This window comes from Anomaloglossus baeobatrachus, chromosome 5 (genome assembly GCF_048569485.1).
Source record: "Anomaloglossus baeobatrachus isolate aAnoBae1 chromosome 5, aAnoBae1.hap1, whole genome shotgun sequence".
Lineage (NCBI taxonomy): Eukaryota > Metazoa > Chordata > Amphibia > Anura > Aromobatidae > Anomaloglossus > Anomaloglossus baeobatrachus.
Window position 1 is genome coordinate 543,765,992 of NC_134357.1, and position 18,481 is coordinate 543,784,472.

At 47.1% G+C, this 18,481-nt stretch overlaps 1 pseudogene; it reads right to left on the reverse strand.

Moving 5' to 3' along the window:
* The window catches only part of LOC142312946 (uncharacterized), a 198,170-nt pseudogene that overhangs the window by 122,533 nt on the left and 57,156 nt on the right, over nt 1–18,481 (reverse strand).

The window sequence follows — 18,481 nt, forward strand, 5'->3', positions numbered from 1 at the left end:
TCGGTGACACGTCGCTCCTTTCCATAATATCGTTGCTGCTGCCGGTATGATGTTGTTTGTCGTTCCTGCAGCACCACACATCGCTATGTGTGAAACCGCAGGAACGAAAAACATCTCCTTACCTGCGTCCACCGGCAATGCGGAAGGAAGGAGGTGGGCGGGATGTTACGTCCCGCTCATCTCCGCCCCTCCGCTTCTATTGTCCGGCCGTTTAGTGACGTCGCGATGACACCGAACGTCCCTCCCCCTTGAGGGAGGGATTGTTCGGCAGTCACAGCGACGTTGCCGACCAGGTATGTGCGTGTGAAGCTGCCGTAGCGTTCACCAGATATCGCACACACGACGGGGGCAGGTGCTATTGCGCTAGACATCGCTAGCCGATGCTAGCGATGTCGCAGCGTGTAAAGCCTGCTTTAGGCTGGCCACAATAAAAGGCCACTCTAAAATGTGCAGTTATACAGAATTGAAAGCATCCACGGGGTCAGAAAACCAGTCAGTTTCTGTATGACCACTATTTGCCAGTCTGATATCTGCCCTGTTTAGTGAAAATCTCAATGTGCCAGACACCACTGAATATTACGCTGATGAACTGCAGTCTTGTGGAGACCCCGATGAGGACGATGAGCAGCAGATAAACTTCCCCGAGAGGGTTTCTCACAGCTTGTGTAGAAATTCTTTGGATCTGCACCGATTGTTGCAGCAGCTACCGAGTGGCCGGTTTCAGACGATCTTAGAGTTGAATCTCCCGGCTGTGGAGGTCCTGGACTGGTGCAATTACATGTGGTCTCAAGTTGTGAGGGCGGGTTGGATGTACTGCCCAATTCTCTGAAACGCCTTTGGAGACGGCTTAAGGCAGAGAAATGAACGTTCAGTTCATGGGTAACAGCTCGGCTGAATAGTCCTCCAGTGCCAATTGCACATTTGCCTCAATACTTGTGACATCTCTAGCATTTTGCTGTGTGATAAAACTGCACATTTTAGAGTGCCTTTTTATTTTGACCAGCCTAAGGCACACCTGTGCAATAATCATGCTGTGTAATCGGCATCTGGATATGCCACACCCGAGAGTAGAATTATCTTGGCAAAGGAGAAGAGCTCACTAACATAGAATTGGGCCTCCTTCACACATCCGTGTCTCTGGTACATATGAAGTCCATTTTCACACATACTGGAGATATGGACACATGTAGACCCATTAAAATCATTTTTGAGGAAGACTATTTTTCTCCAGCAGCACAGATGTCACATGGGCCATACACTGATGTGATCTATGTGACATCAGTGTGACACATACCGGAGAAAACACGTGTCACATAAAAATAAATAATTTTTATAGTTACCTGTCTCCGGCGCTGCTGTCTCTGCTGTTATGTCCGGGTCCACTCACTATGCTCATTGCATTTCCACTGCACTCACCGTGGACCCGGAAGTAACACCAGCGTCGGGGACAGGTAAGTTTACAAGCTGATGCTGTGCATGTGCTATTCGGATGTCACACAGATAGCACAAGGACAGCACATGTGACGCCCCTGAACTAGTCAGGGTGTCACAGGGTACTGCACTTCTTTCTCTTCTGGTGCAGGACTCAACCCACCATGGATCTGGGATCTTAACCTTTGGTATTGCTCCATCAGCATTCAAATCCTAGTCCCACCCAGCACCACACCTTGTCAGGCACACCAGTGGGTGGTCTAGCTGGAACAGGGCCACTCACCCAGGGGTCAGGCAGACTGGTGGGAGGGAGGACGTTAGTGACAGGAAGTGAGTGAGTTGAGTAGTAGCTCCCAAAGAGTGAGGAGCTGGGAGTTGGAGCTCCCTGGGGACTTTTGGCTAGGTCGCGGACGGTGGTCTGGGACCAAAGGAGTCGGAGACCCTGTCGCTGGTTATTGGAGAAAGGTGCCAGGCTTAGTTTTGGGGAACCTAGTAACTGAACCAGTACCGAGCACAGCGGGGTACTGGACCCTACATCAGAGACTAGCTTAACATAACCTGATAATTAACCTGCAGAGGATAGTCTCTTTATGAACTTTCCCCAAGAGCTCAGAGATCAAAGGCATCAACAGAAAGAAGGGGATAGGGCTTTTCAGCTTATGCGGCCCACTGAAATCCCCAGTGTCAGCCATGGAGAGCACAGCTCCCCTACTTAACAGTGGGTAGCGGGACCCCGACAGCTTCAAGCAGAGGGGTCACTCAGAACATCTAAAATACAGTGCATGGAGGCAAGGTACAGACTATTAGCTCTCCTGAAGTGGCAGCGACACCCAGAGACTTGGTTTAGTTCTGTGTCAGAGTCTGCTTTGTGGTCGCATCACTACCAACACTGCCTGAATGAGTATGCTGTCCTCCCCTGCTTCCATCTGCACCACGCTCCCCTACACCTCCAAAATCCAGAGTCCCGGGGCCTCCCCTACCCGTGGAGGGAACATCATCTGGCTGCCCCACTCTATCTCCCCCCGGGTACTCCCATCGGCAGCGGCGGTACTCCCCTTAGCGCGAACCACGGATGGCATCACAAACTCTTATCCCCTGTAAATACCCCCTTTGCATTTGAAGTGGCCGTGAGCCACAGCAACCCCCGGATCCGAGCGGTTCGACCGTTGCAGGGGCGAAACACACACATATACGCACCTTCACCACGGACCATGAAACACGTGTGTGTTTTAAACGGACGTGTGAAAGAGGCCTTAGACAAACTTGTGCATAAAATTTCAAAGAAAAGACCTTTGAGTTTAGCTTATAAGAAATGGGAACAAAAACAGAAGTCAACAGTGGCCGTAGCTCTGGGTGGCCCCTGTGATTGGGAGTCCAGAGCGACTGCCCATCTGCCCACACTGTAGCTGCCCTACTGCCCTATCACAGTTATTTTTGATGTTCAACACAATATCATTTTCCAGTAAATCAGTTTTCACATTCTAAAAATGATAATGGCTTCTTGTGGGATTATTGTTTAACCCCTTCACCTCAGAGCAATTTTTCGTTTTCTCCTCCTGTTCTTCATAACTTTTTTAGTTTCTGTCAGTATATAAATATTTTTTTATTTTTTCTTCCCCGTATTCACTATATGCTAAAACTGATGTATCAGTTTGATGCCTCACGTCGGTACTAGTTCGTAAATAACAAACGTGTATACATTTACTTTTACCTAAGTGGTGAAAAAAATTGAGAAGTTTGTCCGAAAGAAGAATAGCGCTTTTGTGCTTTAACTACAGTTGTGCTCAAAAGTTTACATACCCCAGTAGATTTTTTGCTTTCTTGGCCTTTTTTCAGAGAATATAAATGATAACACAAAATCTTTTTTCCCCTCATGGTTAGTGGTTGGATGAAGCCATTTATTGTCAAACTACTATATTTCCTCTTTTTAAATCATAATGACAACCAAAAACATCCAAATGACCCTGATCAAAAATTCACATACCCTGGTGATTTTGGCCTGATAACATGCACAGAAGTTGACACTAAGGGTACCTTCACACTTTAGCGATGCAGCAGCGATCCGACCAGCGATCTGACCTGGTCAGGATCGCTGCTGCATCGCTACATGGTCGCTGGTGAGCTGTCAAACAGGCAGATCTCACCAGTGACCAGCCAGCAGCGACGTGCAAGCGACGCTGCGCTTGCACGCAGCCGGCGTCTGGAAGCTGCGGACACTGGTAACTAAGGTAAACATCGGGTATGGTTACCCGATGTTTACCTTAGTTACCAGCTCACACCGCTTAACTTAGCGTGTGCAGAGAGCAGGAGCTGGCACTGGCAGCGTGAGAGCTGCGGAGGCTGGTAACGAAAGTAAATATCGGGTAACCACCTTGGTTACCCGATGTTTACCTTGGTTACAGCTTACCGCAGGCTGTCAGACGCCGGCTCCTGCTCCCTGCACATTCAGGATTGTTGCTCTCTCGCTGTCACACACAGCGATGTGTGCTTATCAGCGGGAGAGCAACAATAAAAAAACGAACCAGGGCTCTGTGTAACGAGCAGCGATCTCACAGCAGGGGCCAGATCGCTGCTCAGTGTCACACACAGCGAGATCGCTAATGAGGTCACTGCTGCGTCACAAAAAACATGACTCAGCAGCGATCTCATTAGCGATCTCGCTATGTGTGAAGTACCCCTAACAAATGGAAAATCAGGGGCTCTGTAAAAACCAAACCTCAATCAGGTAGACCAACAAAAATTTCGGCCACAACTGCCAGGAAAATTGTACTGGGTGCAAAGAAAAACCCACAAATAACATCAGCTGAAATACAGAACTCACTGCACACTAGCGGTGTGGCTGTTTGAAGATTCACAATAAGGAGGCACTTGAAGACAAATGGGTTGCATGCTCGAGTCGCCAGAAGAAAGCCATTACTGCACAAATGCCACAAAGTATCTCGCCTACAATATGCGAAACAGCACAGAGACAAGTCTCCAAACTTCTGGAATAAGGTAGTTTGGAGTGATGAGACCAAAATCGATTGTTTTGGCCACAAGCAGAAACATTACATTTGGAGAGGTGTCAAGAAGGCCTATGATGAAAGGAACACCATTCCTACTGTAAAGCATGGAGGTGGAACGCTGATGATGTGGGGATGTGTGAGCTACAAAGGCACAGGAAACTTGTTCAAAGTTGAAGGAAAGATGAATGCAGCACATTATCAGCAAATACTAGATGCAAATTTGCACTCATCAGCCCGGAAGCTGCACATGGGACATACTTGGACATTTCAACATAACAACGATCCAAAAGACAAGGCCAAGTTCATTGGCTACAGCAAAACAAAATGAAGGTTCTGGTGTGGCCATCAAAGTCTCCTGACCTCAATATCATGGAGCCACTCTGGAGAGAACTCAAGCGCACATTTCATGCACGAAACTCCAGGAATTTACAGAAACTGGAGGCTTTTTGCCAAGAAGAATGTGCAGCTTTACCATCTGAGAAAATAAAGAACCTCATCCACAAAAGACTTCAAGCTGATATTGATGTTAGAGGGGGCAATACACGGTATTAAGAACTGGGGTATGTGAACTTTTGATCAGGGTCATTTGGATGTTTTTGGTTGTCATTATGATTTAAAAAGAGAAAAAAGTTATTTGACAATAAATGGCTTAACCCAACCACTAACCATGAGCTGAAAAAAAGATTTTGTATTATCATTCATATTCTCTGAAAAAAGACCAAGAAAGAAAAAAAAGTGCCGGAGTATGTAAACGTTTCAGAACAACTGTGTAAGGAGGCGAGCAGCTCTGACTGTTTTGTGATTGAAAAGGACATGGAGACTGACATTACACAGGATGGTGCTGCCACCTTGTGGACAAGTGCTGAAATTGCTCGAGAAGCTGTAAAATCTGATCCCCTCCCACAGGGAGTGGTTGTACAGAAAAAGTGCAGGAAAGAAGGTCACCGAGCTTCTGGAGTTGGACCTGAACAGATCTGCCTCGGACTGCCCTCATCGCTGAAGTGTGAGGGGTTGCCAGAACTGCTGCAGACGTGATACTGGACTCAAGGGACCTCCGGACCGTGTCCTTCCTCCATACTAAGAGACTGTAAGCTAGTCCTCTGTTGAGAGGGCTGAAGATCTTCCCATCTCTCTCCCTTGGAGTCGCCGCTGTTTACCCGGAGTCCAGGCCTGCTACGTGGGAGCCCTCCCTCCTTTTTTTTGTAGACTGGTAATATAACCTATAGGGCAAGTCAGGGACAGAATTCTTGTTTATCATTGCTGTTTTTTTTCTGTTCTGCGCCGTGTGTCCAAAGTTAGAGACCCGGATAGCAAACCCTGGTTATGTGTGCTGCTAAGCCAGCTGCGTGTATCATTGAGATGTTTACCAGTAAAGAAATATACCCTTGCATAAAATCTGAGCGTGGGGATTTTGTTGGCGCAGATTATGGGAACTCAGCCGCGGTCTTACCCACGGTCACTTCATCTGGCGTAGTCGGCAGGATCTGTGACCAGCAAAATCCCCTCCCGGTGGTAGCTTATAATCAGACAGCTCCTCCGGCGTCTATTGTAAATCAAGTGAGGAAGTTTAATGGACGGAATTGCCCTGTACCTGAATGGGCGGAATAACTTAGGATAGTGGGGGAAATGTATAATGCTGACCCTAAGACCTTAGCGGAAATGGCTATGCTGACGTTAGAGGGGGAGGCATGGACGACAGTCAGACTGGAAACGGTTAGGGGCCAGCGTACATTAGATGACTTGATACGGGTGCTAGAGAACACCTATGGGCCGACCAGATACCTGGGAACACTGCGCTACATGTTCTTCCAGCGTACACAGCTCGAGTGGGAGGACATTCCCCGATATGCGAACGCCATCCAAGTACTGCTGGAACAAGCCTGCAAAACTGGAGAAAATCTAGCTGGTACATTCTCCCGCGACCTGCTGCTGAGGGACCCATTTGTAATAGGACTGAGAGATCCGTATCTCAACCGCTCATTGCAGGACTTACTCCGGATGAATCCAGCCCTTACGTTTGCTGAGGTTAAACAAGAAGCCATAGAACGTTCTAGGGGACCTGTTATGGGAACAGACACTTATAGCGCTACTTGAAGATCCATGTACAGTACAAATACTCCGAACAGCGACACGGAGGAACTGAAGCAGATGGTGGCAGACTTACAGAAGCATGTGCTGCAGCTTACACTAGACCAACAGGCAGATGGGCAAGTGAGACGGCAACCTAGCCGGCCTATGGGAAAGTGCTGGACATGTGGTGATCCCCGTCACAGAGCAAACCGTTGCCCCCAGAACTCCTTCCAACCCGATCCGCAGCCGTTCCATCGAATGGACTCTCAAACACCCCAGCAAGCGGACTTCACTCGAAACAGCGGGTGGAGCCCCAGGCCTATTCACTAGAACCGCCAAGCCGTGCCTCTCAACAGCAGCCACCTTTAAACTAGACACCCCGGCTGAGGAGGCTCACTCGACCGGGAAGGCCAAAGAAAAAAGGAGCCAACAAAGGAGCAAGCTTGCATCAAACAGCCCTACACTGAAAGTAATGCTAGAGGAAGTTGCCGTGCAAGGACTAATGGATACTGGATCCCAGGTGTCCACCATCTCAGAGCAGTTTTACGAGAAATATCTACAACCACGGGCTGCCTATGACCCGAATACCGTCATCAAGATCAAAGTGGCCAATAATCTACCCATTCCAGTAACTAGAGTAGCTTGGATGAACACCGAAATGTGTGGACAGGACCTCGGGAAGAGGGGGATAATCGTGGGCAAAGAAGGCTTCGGTTTGGAAACGCCCATGATTATTGGGATGAACATCCTGAAAGACCTGGACCTGGTATTGTTTACCAAGCGGGGACCCAAGTACTGGCAGGAAGTTACCACACACGGGGCCACCCGCCGAGCATTCCGAAGAGTGGTTCGGGCCCATAGCCACTATCACCGTGCCTCGCCACACTAGGATCACCTTACCGGCTGAAAAGGAGACAATTATCTCGCTACCCCTTAGCACCAATTCTGATTCTGAGAGAAGGAGTGCTATACTGGAGGATCTCCCTATCCCACATGCTGGAGGAGTGCCTACAGGTTGTAGTGCCGGCTCAAATGGCCCGTGAGATGGTGGGAGAAGCACACAAGAGGAACGGCCACTTTGGAATAGACAAGACCTTCCGGTGGATCCAACAGTCCATCTACTGTCCCGGACTCCGCAAGCTGGTTGAAGATGTCTGCCAAGCCTGTCGCACCTGTGAGCTTTACAAGTCCGCTGAGCAGCGTGCACCTATCCAAACAGTTGAGACATCCCGGCCCCTTGAGCTGTTCATGGTGGACTACCTGTTGATTGGGACGGCGAGTGGTGGCTACCAATACTGTCTGGTTATGGTAGACCATTTCACAAAATTCGCAGTTGCTGTTGCTACCAAAGATCAGACTGCCGAGTCAGCTGCGCGGGACATCTGTCGACAGTTCATCCAGGTCTATGGGTGTCCGGAGAGGTTGCACTCTGATCAGAGGGCTTGTTTTGAAGGTCAAATTATCGAGGAGCTGCAACGGATGTATGGGATCCAGAAGTCCAGAACCACCCCTTACCACTCACAGGGGAATGGTGCGTGTGAGCGCTTTAACCGGACTCTACTCCAGTTGATCCGCACCTTAGCCGATGACAAGAAAGACCAATGGCCCCAATTCCACCCGGATCTAGTGTGGGCCTACAACAATCAAGTCCACTCCGTGACGGGCTTTACCCCACACACCCTTCTCTTTGGCCGCCCAGGAAAAGGGGTCCATGACCTAAACCTGACCAGTCCTGAAAAAAATACTGGCGGTACCTATCCATCCTGGCTACACACTCATCGTCAGAAGATGGAAACTGTATACCGACTGGTAGGCCAACAAATCCGGGGCCAGAGACATGCTGACCTGCTCCCCGTACAGGAAGAACCCTTAGAAGTAGGACAGCTAGTCCTGGTTCGTATTAAGAAGCCTCAAGGAAAACTCCGAGCTAAGTGGGAAACTGAAGTCTATCAGGTAGTTGAGCGCCCCTACCCTGATGGTCATGTGTACAGGGTCCGGGGCGAAGATATCGGCAACTCTCGCACCTTGCACCGGAATATGTTGTGCCCCTGCCGATCCCAGCCTGACTCCCTGACCATAGTACCTGGTGAGGATGACACTGCTGACATGACTGACACCATTGACATTACTCAGCATAGTGACCTTGTTGACTCCGGAACTGATTACCTGCCTGCGCAGACTGGCTCTCCCTCTAGGGAACTGACGGAGATAGAGAGTGTAATCGGTGATAGAGTAGAGGGAAATCAACCTCTGCGGCGTAATACCCGCACCACTGCCGGGGTTCCTCCTGGGCAGTCTTAAAGGGACCAGTATGTATGGTCCACTTCTGAGCCTCCCCCTGCCACAGCCTCAGTCCTCGCTGCCTTGGAACCTGTGAATGTTGACAGGGACTGCCAACCTTTCAGTGGGGGGATACGTAACGAGGCGAGCAGCTCTGACTGTTTGTGATTGAAAAGGACATGGAGACTGACATTACACAGAATGGTGCTTCTACCTTGTGGACAAGTGCTGAAATTGCTCAAGAAGCGAACGCTGTAAAATCTGATCCCCTCCCACAGGGAGTGGTTGTACAGAAAAAGTGCGGGAAAGAAGGTCACCGAGCTTCTGGAGTTGGACCTGAACAGATCTGCCTCGGACTGCCCTCATCACTGAAGTGTGAGGGGTTGCCAGAACTGCTGCAGACGTGATACTGGACTCAAGGGACCTCCGGACCGTCTCCTTCCTCCATACCAAGAGACTGTAAGCTAGTCCTCTGTTGAGAGGGCTGAAGATCTTCCCATCTCTCTCCCTTGGAGTCGCCGCTGTTTACCCGGAGTCCAGGCCTGCTACGTGGGAGCCCTCCCTCCTTGTGTTTTGGACTGGTAATATAACCTATAGGGCAAGTCAGGGACAGAATTCTTGTTTATCATTGCTGGTTTTTTTGTGTTCTGCGCCGTGTGTCCGAAGTTAGAGACCCGGATAGCAAACCCTGGTTATGTGTGCTGCTAAGCCAGCTGCGTGTGTCATTGAAATGTTTACCAGTAAAGAAATGTACCCTTGCATAAAATCTGAGCGTGGGGATTTTGTTGGCGCAGATTATGGGAACTCAGCCGCCGTCTTACCCGCGGTCACTTCAACTGTATGAAAGGTGTCCCGCGCCTCACCCTCCTACAATAAATGATCAGACAACTTTTTTGGCCAATTTAACAATCCATCCTATTACCATCAGTAGGCATTCCGTTGTACTTTGCCCCACGCCCTACACTTCCTGATGTAGCTGATGATCAGGGGCGGGCTGACCTGGGGGGCTGGGAGGCAGATGCCCCCCGGGCCAGCAGCTGTTTTGGGCCGCACAACTGTCTCTTGATTTTGATCGAGAGTTGGCATTTTAGATTAAAAACTTGTCCAAGTGCTGTCGGTCCGCACGCCAAGTACAGCAGACAAGCCCACACTGTACATGGTAGGCATGGTAACCTCCTGGTATGTTCACAACAGCCGTCTATAGTCGCTCTATATGATGCACAGTCTGATTCATTGCAACAGGTGAACTTTCGCACAGATCCCGTCGGCTGTCAGTGGGAGTCATCGGCTCCAGCATCACCAGATCTATGTGAAAGATATCTGCAGCAATAACTCACAGTGACAATATAGAGACTGCAGGAAGGAGTGCAGAGCATCCTGCACTGTCTGATCCTCAGCTTGGCTCCAAGACATCATATAGTATAAAGTATATAGACCCAGATATTACAGCATGTGAGGTCCTGGTGCAGATATTGGATCAGTCAGTGCACAAATCATTCTATATCTGTGCACAGTATAACACATCCAATGTACACAGTGTTATATACAATCTGATGTCTGTAGTCACAGTATAATATATACTAATCTGAATACTGGCTGTGCTGTACTGTCCGCCCCTTACCATCTGACTGTGCATAAATATGGTCGAAAATTTGACCCAGGGGCTCCACCGGTATGATAGTCAAATCTATAGACCCCATCCTGTAATAAGGTCCCCCATCTGTAACAATATACCTGTCCTGTAATAATGTCTCCTTACTGGGCTCCGTAGGCAATAATGTCTCTGTCTTGTAATAACATGTCTGTTCTGGCCCTGTTTGTAATAATGTCACCATCATGTAATAATGTCCCTGTCCTGGCCCTGTATGTAATAATGTCCCTGTCCTGGCCCTGTATGTAATAATGTCCCTGTCCTGGCCCTGTATGTAATGATACCCGTATCCTGTAATAACGTGTCTGTCCTGGCCCTGTATGTAATAATGTCTTCGTCCTGTAATAATGTCCCTGTCCTGGCCCTGTATGTAATAATGTCCCTGTCCTGGCGCTGTATGTAATGATACCCGTATCCTGTAATAACGTGTCTGTCCTGGCCCTGTATGTAATAATGTCTTCGTCCTGTAATAATGTCCCTGTCCTGGCCCTGTATGTAATAATGTCTCCCTCCTGTAATAATGTCCCTGTCCTGGCCCTGTATGTAATGATGTCTCCGTCCTGTAATAATGTCCCTGTACTGGCCCTGTATGTAATGATACCCGTATCCTGTAATAACGTGTCTGTCCTGGCCCTGTATGTAATAATGTCTTCGTCCTGTAATAATGTCCCTGTCCTGGCCCTGTATGTAATAATGTCTCCCTCCTGTAATAATGTCCCTGTCCTGGCCCTGTATGTAATGATGTCTCCGTCCTGTAATAATGTCCCTGTACTGGCCCTGTATGTAATGATACCCGTATCCTGTAATAACGTGTCTGTCCTGGCCCTGTATGTAATAATGTCTTCGTCCTGTAATAATGTCCCTGTCCTGGCCCTGTATGTAATAATGTCTCCCTCCTGTAATAATGTCCCTGTCCTGGCCCTGTATGTAATGATGTCTCCGTCCTGTAATAATGTCCCTGTACTGGCCCTGTATGTAATGATGTCCCCATCCTGTAAAAATGTGTCTGTCCTGTCCCTGTGTGTAATAATGTCCCAGTCCTGTAATAAAGTGTCTGTCCTGGCCCTGTATGTAATATTGTCTCTGCCCTATAATAATGTCCCAGTCCTGGCACTGTATGTAGTAATGTCTATGTCCTGTAATAACGTGACTGTCCTGGCCCTGTATGTAATTATGTCTCCGTCCTGTAATATTGTCCCTGCTCTGGCTCTGTATGTAATAATGTTTCCGTCCTGGCCCTGTATGTAATTATGTCCCAGTCCTGTAATAACGTGTCTTTCCTGGTCTTGTATGTAATAATATCACTGTCTTGGCCCTGTATGTAATAATGTCCCGTCCTGTAATAATGTCCCTGCTCTGGCCCTGTATGTACCGTAATAATGTCCCGTCCTGTAATAACGTGTCTGTCCTGGCCCTGTATGTAATTATGTCTCCGTCCTGTAATAATGTCCCTGCTCTGGCCCTGTATGTAATAATGTCTCCGTCCTGGCCCTGTATGTAATTATGTCCCCGTCCTGTAATAACATATCTGTCCTGGCCCTGTGTGTAATGGAATAAATAATATAAATAGTCACAATTACAATATGTCCCTCTTACAACATAACAGATAAAATGAAAGAGAGTCACGGACCAGACATCTAGTTTAAACCTTAGTGTGAGGATATTCGAAAAAGACTCTTTGCAAAAGTCACAGGTGCAAAAGTTAGCCTATCTCACCAAGATGCCCAAATAACTTTACATTCCTGGTATGTCTTTCTTTTTTGATACTATATACTTACAGAAATGTGTGTATTATTTAACCTATTAATTACTTCTCTAGTGACAGGAGGGTTAGGATTTTTCCGAGCTTGATATAATATACTGAATTTCAGAAGTAAAACAAAGAACACAAGTTAATGGATCCGGAGTAATTTGGCATTCCTATACAGAATTTATGAGTACAATCACATCAGTCCAATACCTCCGGAGATGAGTACAGTTCCACATTACATATATCATATCTGGCATTTCCAGCACCTCATCGGGTTTCACCACCATTTTAAGTAAGAGAAGAGGAGTCCATTATACTCCATGGACCAGAAATAAATGACAGTCTCTGTGACTCACTAACCGATGGTACAATATCTCTGTAAAGTATCTATTCCCACATCTCATCATTAATATGACCAACATTCTTCTGCCACCTCTCCTTAACCCCTTCACCCCCAGGCAATTTTCCATTTTTCGTTTTATTTTTTTTTCCTCCCTTTCTTCATAACCATTAATTCTGCCCCGTATTGTACTGGAAAACATGAATAAATTCCAAGTGGGGAAAAATTGCAAAAGAAAACTGCAATTCCACTATTTATTTATTTATTTTTTTAATTTACCATGTTCACTATATGGTAAAACTGACCTGGCACTAATTATCCAGGTCAGTACGAGTTCGTAGATACCAAAGATGTACCGTATACTTTTACTTTTATCTAAGTGGTAAAAAAAAATTCCAGGAGTTGGTATAAAAAAAAAAAAAAAAAAAAAAATTGTGCTTTTGCTACCATTTTCCTAGACCCCTGGATGCAAAAATTTCTAGGTAGACAGATTAGGGCATTTAGCAAAACATAGAATGCTTATGGCATAAGACCCATTTTATTACAGACAACAGGGATTTACACCATGCGTTGTTTTTTGCTGGAACCTAATTAGCATTTGTGCAATATTTAGTGTTTCATAGTCGGTTATTTTTTCACTGTGGATTCCTAAGGGCTTAATATAATTACAGGGCTTAGAGCCTTGGGTCATAAGAGAAGACTTATCCCAATTACTTACAAGACCCGAAAGGGTTTCAAAGTGATTTATTATGAAAGTTTCCTCTTATAACGAGTTTGGCCAGTCAGAAACTTTTTCCATTTGTGAACCTTAATGAAAACCTTTCACTACTTGGACATGCTCAATTCCGCGGCAAGAGGCTCAATTGTTTTTGAGAATAGGAGTGGGGAGAGGGGGCCCCCTGCCTCATTCCGCTGATCAGAGAGAAGTGATCTGACATTAAACCATTTACCTTCACCCTGGCTCTTGGAGAGGAATATAGCAACTGAATCCACAAAACAAATATCTCACCGAAACCCATATTTGATGACACAGCTCATAAATATTCTCATTGTACACTATCAAATGCTTTGGCTGCATCAAGTGATACCATCGTCTGAAGGATGCTTTACATGCTGCAACATTGCTAACGATATATTGTCGGGGTCACGGTGTTTGTGACGCACATCCTGCGTCGTTAGCGATATCGCAGCGTGTGACAGCTAGGAGCGACGTTCAACGATCGCAAAAACGGCAAAAATCGTTGATCGTTGACACGTTGCTCCTTTTCATAATATTGTTTGTGGTGCATGCCGCTGGTTGTTCCTCGTTTCTGCGGCAGGACACATCGCTATGTGTGACACCGTAGGAACAACGAACATCGCCTTATCTGCGTCCACCGGCAATGAGGAAGGAAGGAGGTGGGCGGCATGTTCCGGCCGCTCCCCTCCTCCCCTCCTCTTCTATTGGGCGGCTGTTTTGTGATGCCGCTGTGACTTCGCTGTGACGCTGAACGCACCTCCCCCTTGAAGGAGGGATTGTTCGGCAGCAACAGCGACGTCGCTGAAAAGGTATGTGCGTGTGGCGCCGCCGTAGCGATACTGTTCGCTAGGGCAGCGATCATCACATATCGCACGAACGACAAGAGAGGGTGCTATCGCTCGCAACATCGCTAGGAATCGCTAGCGATGTCGCAGCATGTAAAGCCCCCTTAAAACCCACTATCCTCTGAAGGCAATTGGATATTTGAGTACAGCAATCTAATATTAATTTTCCTCAATTCATTCAGCCTGAAACCCGTTTTATCTGGATGTATAATGAAAGTAATGGGTCTAGAAAGGCGGTTAGCCAGGGCTTTGGCTAAAATCTTAGTGTCTACTGTTAATAATGAAGTTGGCTGATATAAATCTGGAAGAGAAGGATCTTCATTCTGTTTAGGAATGACTACAATAGTGGCTTCATTCATAGAAGGTGGCAATCTACCCTCCTTTAACGCTGAATTAAATACCTCTAAAAGATGAGGCAGCAAGATATTGCCAAATTACTTAAATACCTCATCAGGTAAACCATCAATCCCTGGAGATTTATTATTGGCCATCGAGCTTAATGCCAGTTCAAGTTCTCCCAAACTAAGGGGTGCATCTAATGAGTTACTACAGTCTGGTTTTAAATTGTAAACAGAGAATTGAAGACAGAAAAAGTCGTATATCCTCCTTAGAGGGGGAGACCTTAGATTGATACAGTGCTTTGAACGATTCCTGGAAAACTGCTAAAATATCTGGAGTTGTCAGCACTAACACCTCGTCCTTTCCCTTCATCTTGTTAATAACAAAGCAAGTCTTGCTGGGTCTTTGATCTAACGGCCGAAAGATGCTCGGCCTTCTCTCCTTCTTCAAAATAGTTTTGTGTTTGAAAAATATTTTCATTACCCGCTAGTACTAGTACTCAGCTTCTTTTATAATAGATTGATACTTATCAGAGGGATCAATCACATACTGACTTTCTGCTCCATGCACCTTTGATTTAAGTGTTTGGTTAAATGCTTTAGAAGCGTTTTTTATTTACTTCTGTAATGAGAAGATCTCTTAAAAAGGCCTTCATAGTATCCCAAATAATTACAGTCAAAGTGGAACCATTATTGTGAACAAAAAAACTCCTCTAATAATTGAGGGATTTTATTAGATTTACAAAAAGGTAGATAACCCGTATGGGTTAAATCGCCAAGTAGGGGTTATTCTACGTCAGGGGGACCAAACTCAAAAGTCCATCTAATTGGGGCATGATCCAAAGTACTAAGGGATAAACGAGTTTCCAAGAGTGAAATCTATTGGGGAGATGGAGCCATATGTCAAGGAAAAGCACGAATATACCCTTAACCCCTTCACCCCCGGCCACTAAAACACCCTAATGACCGGGCCATTTTTTGCAATTCTGACCAGTGTCACTTTGACAGGTTATAACTCTGGAACGCTTCAACGGATCCTGGCGATTCTGAGATTGTTTTTTCGTGACATATTGTACTTCATGTCAGTGGTAAATTTAGGCCGATATTTTTTGCGTTTATTTGCGAAAATTTAGGAAATTTGGCGAAAATTTTGAAAATTTCGCAATTTTCAAACTTTGAAAATTTATGCCCATAAATCTGAGAGATATGTCACACAAAATAGTTACTAAATAACATTTCCCACTTGTCTACTTTACATCAGCGCAATTTTCGAAACAAATTTTTTTTCCGTTAGGAAGTTAGAAGGGGTCAAAGGTCATCAGCAAATTCTCATTTTTCCAACAAAATTTACAAAATAATTTTTTTTAGGGACCACATTACATTTGAGGTGACTTTGAGAGGCCTAGGTGACAGAAAATACCCAAAAGTGACCCCATTCTAAAAACTACACCCCTCACACTGCTCAAAACCACATCCAATAAGTTTATTAACCCTTTAGGTGCTTCACAGGAACCAAAGCAATGTGGAAGGAAAAAATGAAAATTTTACTTTTTAACACAAAAATGTTACTTTAGCCATAAAATTTTCATTTTTACAAGGGAGAAAAGAGAAAGTACACAATACAATTTATTGTGCATGTTCTCCTGAGTACGCTGATACCCCATATGTGGTACAAATCAATTGTTTGGGCGCACGGCAGAGCTCGGAAGGGAAGGAGCGCCATTTGAATTTTTGAACGCAAAATTAGCTGCACTCATTAGCGGACGCCATGTCGGGTTTGAAGACCCCCTGAGGTGCCTAACCAATGGAGCTCCCCACAAGTGACCCCATTTTGGAAACTAGAGCCCTCAAATAATTTTTCTAGATGTTGGTGAGCACTTTGAACCCCTGGGGGCTTCACAGAAGTTTATAGCGTTGAGCCGTGAAAAGAAAAAATTTTTTTTTTTACCACAAAACGGTTGCTTCAACTAGGTAGCTTTTTTTTCACAAGGGTAACAGGAAAAAATGCACCATAAAATGTATTGTGCATTTTCTCCTGAATACGCAGATACCTCATATGTGGTGGAAATCAAATCTTTGGACACACAGCAGTGCTCGGAAGGCAAGGAGCGCCATTTGAATTTTTGAGTGCAAAATTAGCTGCACTCATTAGCAGACGCCATGTGGGGTATGAAGACCCCCTGAGGTGCCTAAACAATGGAGCTCCCCCACAAGTCACCCCATTTTGGAAACTAGAGCCCTCAAATAATTTTTCTAGATGTTTGGTGAGCACTTTGAACACCTGGGGGCTTCACAGAAGTTTATAGCGTTGAGCCGTGAAAAGAAAAATTTTTTTTTTTACCACAAAACGGTTGCTTCAACTAGGTAGCTTTTTTTTTCACAAGGGTAACAGGAAAAAATGCACCATAAAATGTATTGTGCATTTTCTCCTGAGTACGCAGATACCTCATATGTGGTGGAAAGTAATTGTTTGAGCGCATGGCGGGGCTCAGAAGAGAAGGAGCGCCATTTGACTTTTCAAACGCACAGACGTAGTGCACTGATCGGCCGCTGCAGGACGCACGGTCGGATGCGATAAAAAAAGCGTCGGGGATGCGTAAAAAAAAAAGTCACGCCAAAAATTGACCATGGATGCAGATACGTTATGTGCATCCCTGATCAGCGCTTGGCGGGACGCACGGACGGATGCGATACAAAAAGCGTCGGGATACGGAAAAAAAAGTCACGCCAAAAATTGAGCAGGGATGCCGATCCGTTATCTGCATCCCTGATCAGCGCTTGGCGGGACGCACAGACGGATGCGATACAAAAAGCGTCGGGGATACGGAAAAAAAAGTCACGCCAAAAATTGAGCAGGGATGCCGATCCGTTATCTGCATCCCTGATCAGCGCTTGGCGGGACGCACGCACGGACGGATGAGGTGTAAAAATGGACAGGGGATACGGAAAAAAAAAAAAAAGTTATACTCACAGTACCCAGAGGACTAGCAGGAGGATCACTGACCAGAAGAGCTGCAGAGGAACAGATGGCAGAGAGATGGACAGCTTTACAGGAGCAGCAGGCAGATCAGCAGAATGCCCAGGAAGGACCCAGCGATGGACGCAGATGTGATCAGGCCGGTGAAGACAGGTAAGAGGACGTCGGGGGAGAGCAGAGGGGGAGAGGGGGGGTGAGAGCAGAGGGGGGGTTGAGAGCAGAGGGGGGGGGAGCAGAGGGGGAGGGGGTAGAGCAGAGGGGGAGACCGGAGAGGGAGCTGCAGAAGCAGAACAGAGATAATGGGGGAGGCAGTCAGATCGCGGGGGGAGCAGATCGGGATGTCGGGGGGTGGGGTAAGGGGGTGGGGGGGTGGGGTAAGGGGGGTGGGGGGGGTGGGGTGGGGGGGGGTTGGGGGGAGCAGATCGCGGGGGGGGGCACGGCAGGGGCTATCACGGCAGCGCGCAGGGGCACCACGGGAGCGCGCACGGGCTGGCTGCAAAGTGAGCACAGTACTCACGTGCAGCAGCAGCGGTGACCTCAGCTACGGCGGCGGCGGCAGCAGCAGCGGTGGCGTGGTACCACAAGTACCAGCCACTGCACGCTGCAGACATGTTGGGGGAGGGCTCACAGGCCAGCACAGGCCTGGGGAGGGCGGCCACCGGCAGATCAGACCGCCCCACTGCACACTGATTGGAGCGATTGCGCGTCATAGCACGATCGCTCCAATCAGTGCTGCAGGGGCTGGGGGCGACATGTTTGAGGTCCACCTATGATATGCTGCAGCAGCTGCGGCATCTCATAGCTGGATCTCACAGGATCGCACTAATTCGGGCATTATTTTTGCCGAAATTAGTGCGATCGATGTGGTTGGCGGTTCAGATTTGAACAGCCAATCACATCGATCGTCGATAGGGGGTGGCGATGCCGCCCCCCCTGGGGTCAAGCAAAGGTCCCCTGCTGTAAGAAACAGCAGGGGACATCATTTGAAAGCCGTTGCTATGGCCACGGCAATCAAATGAAGTTTAGGCCGTAAAATTACGTCCCTGGTCGTTAAG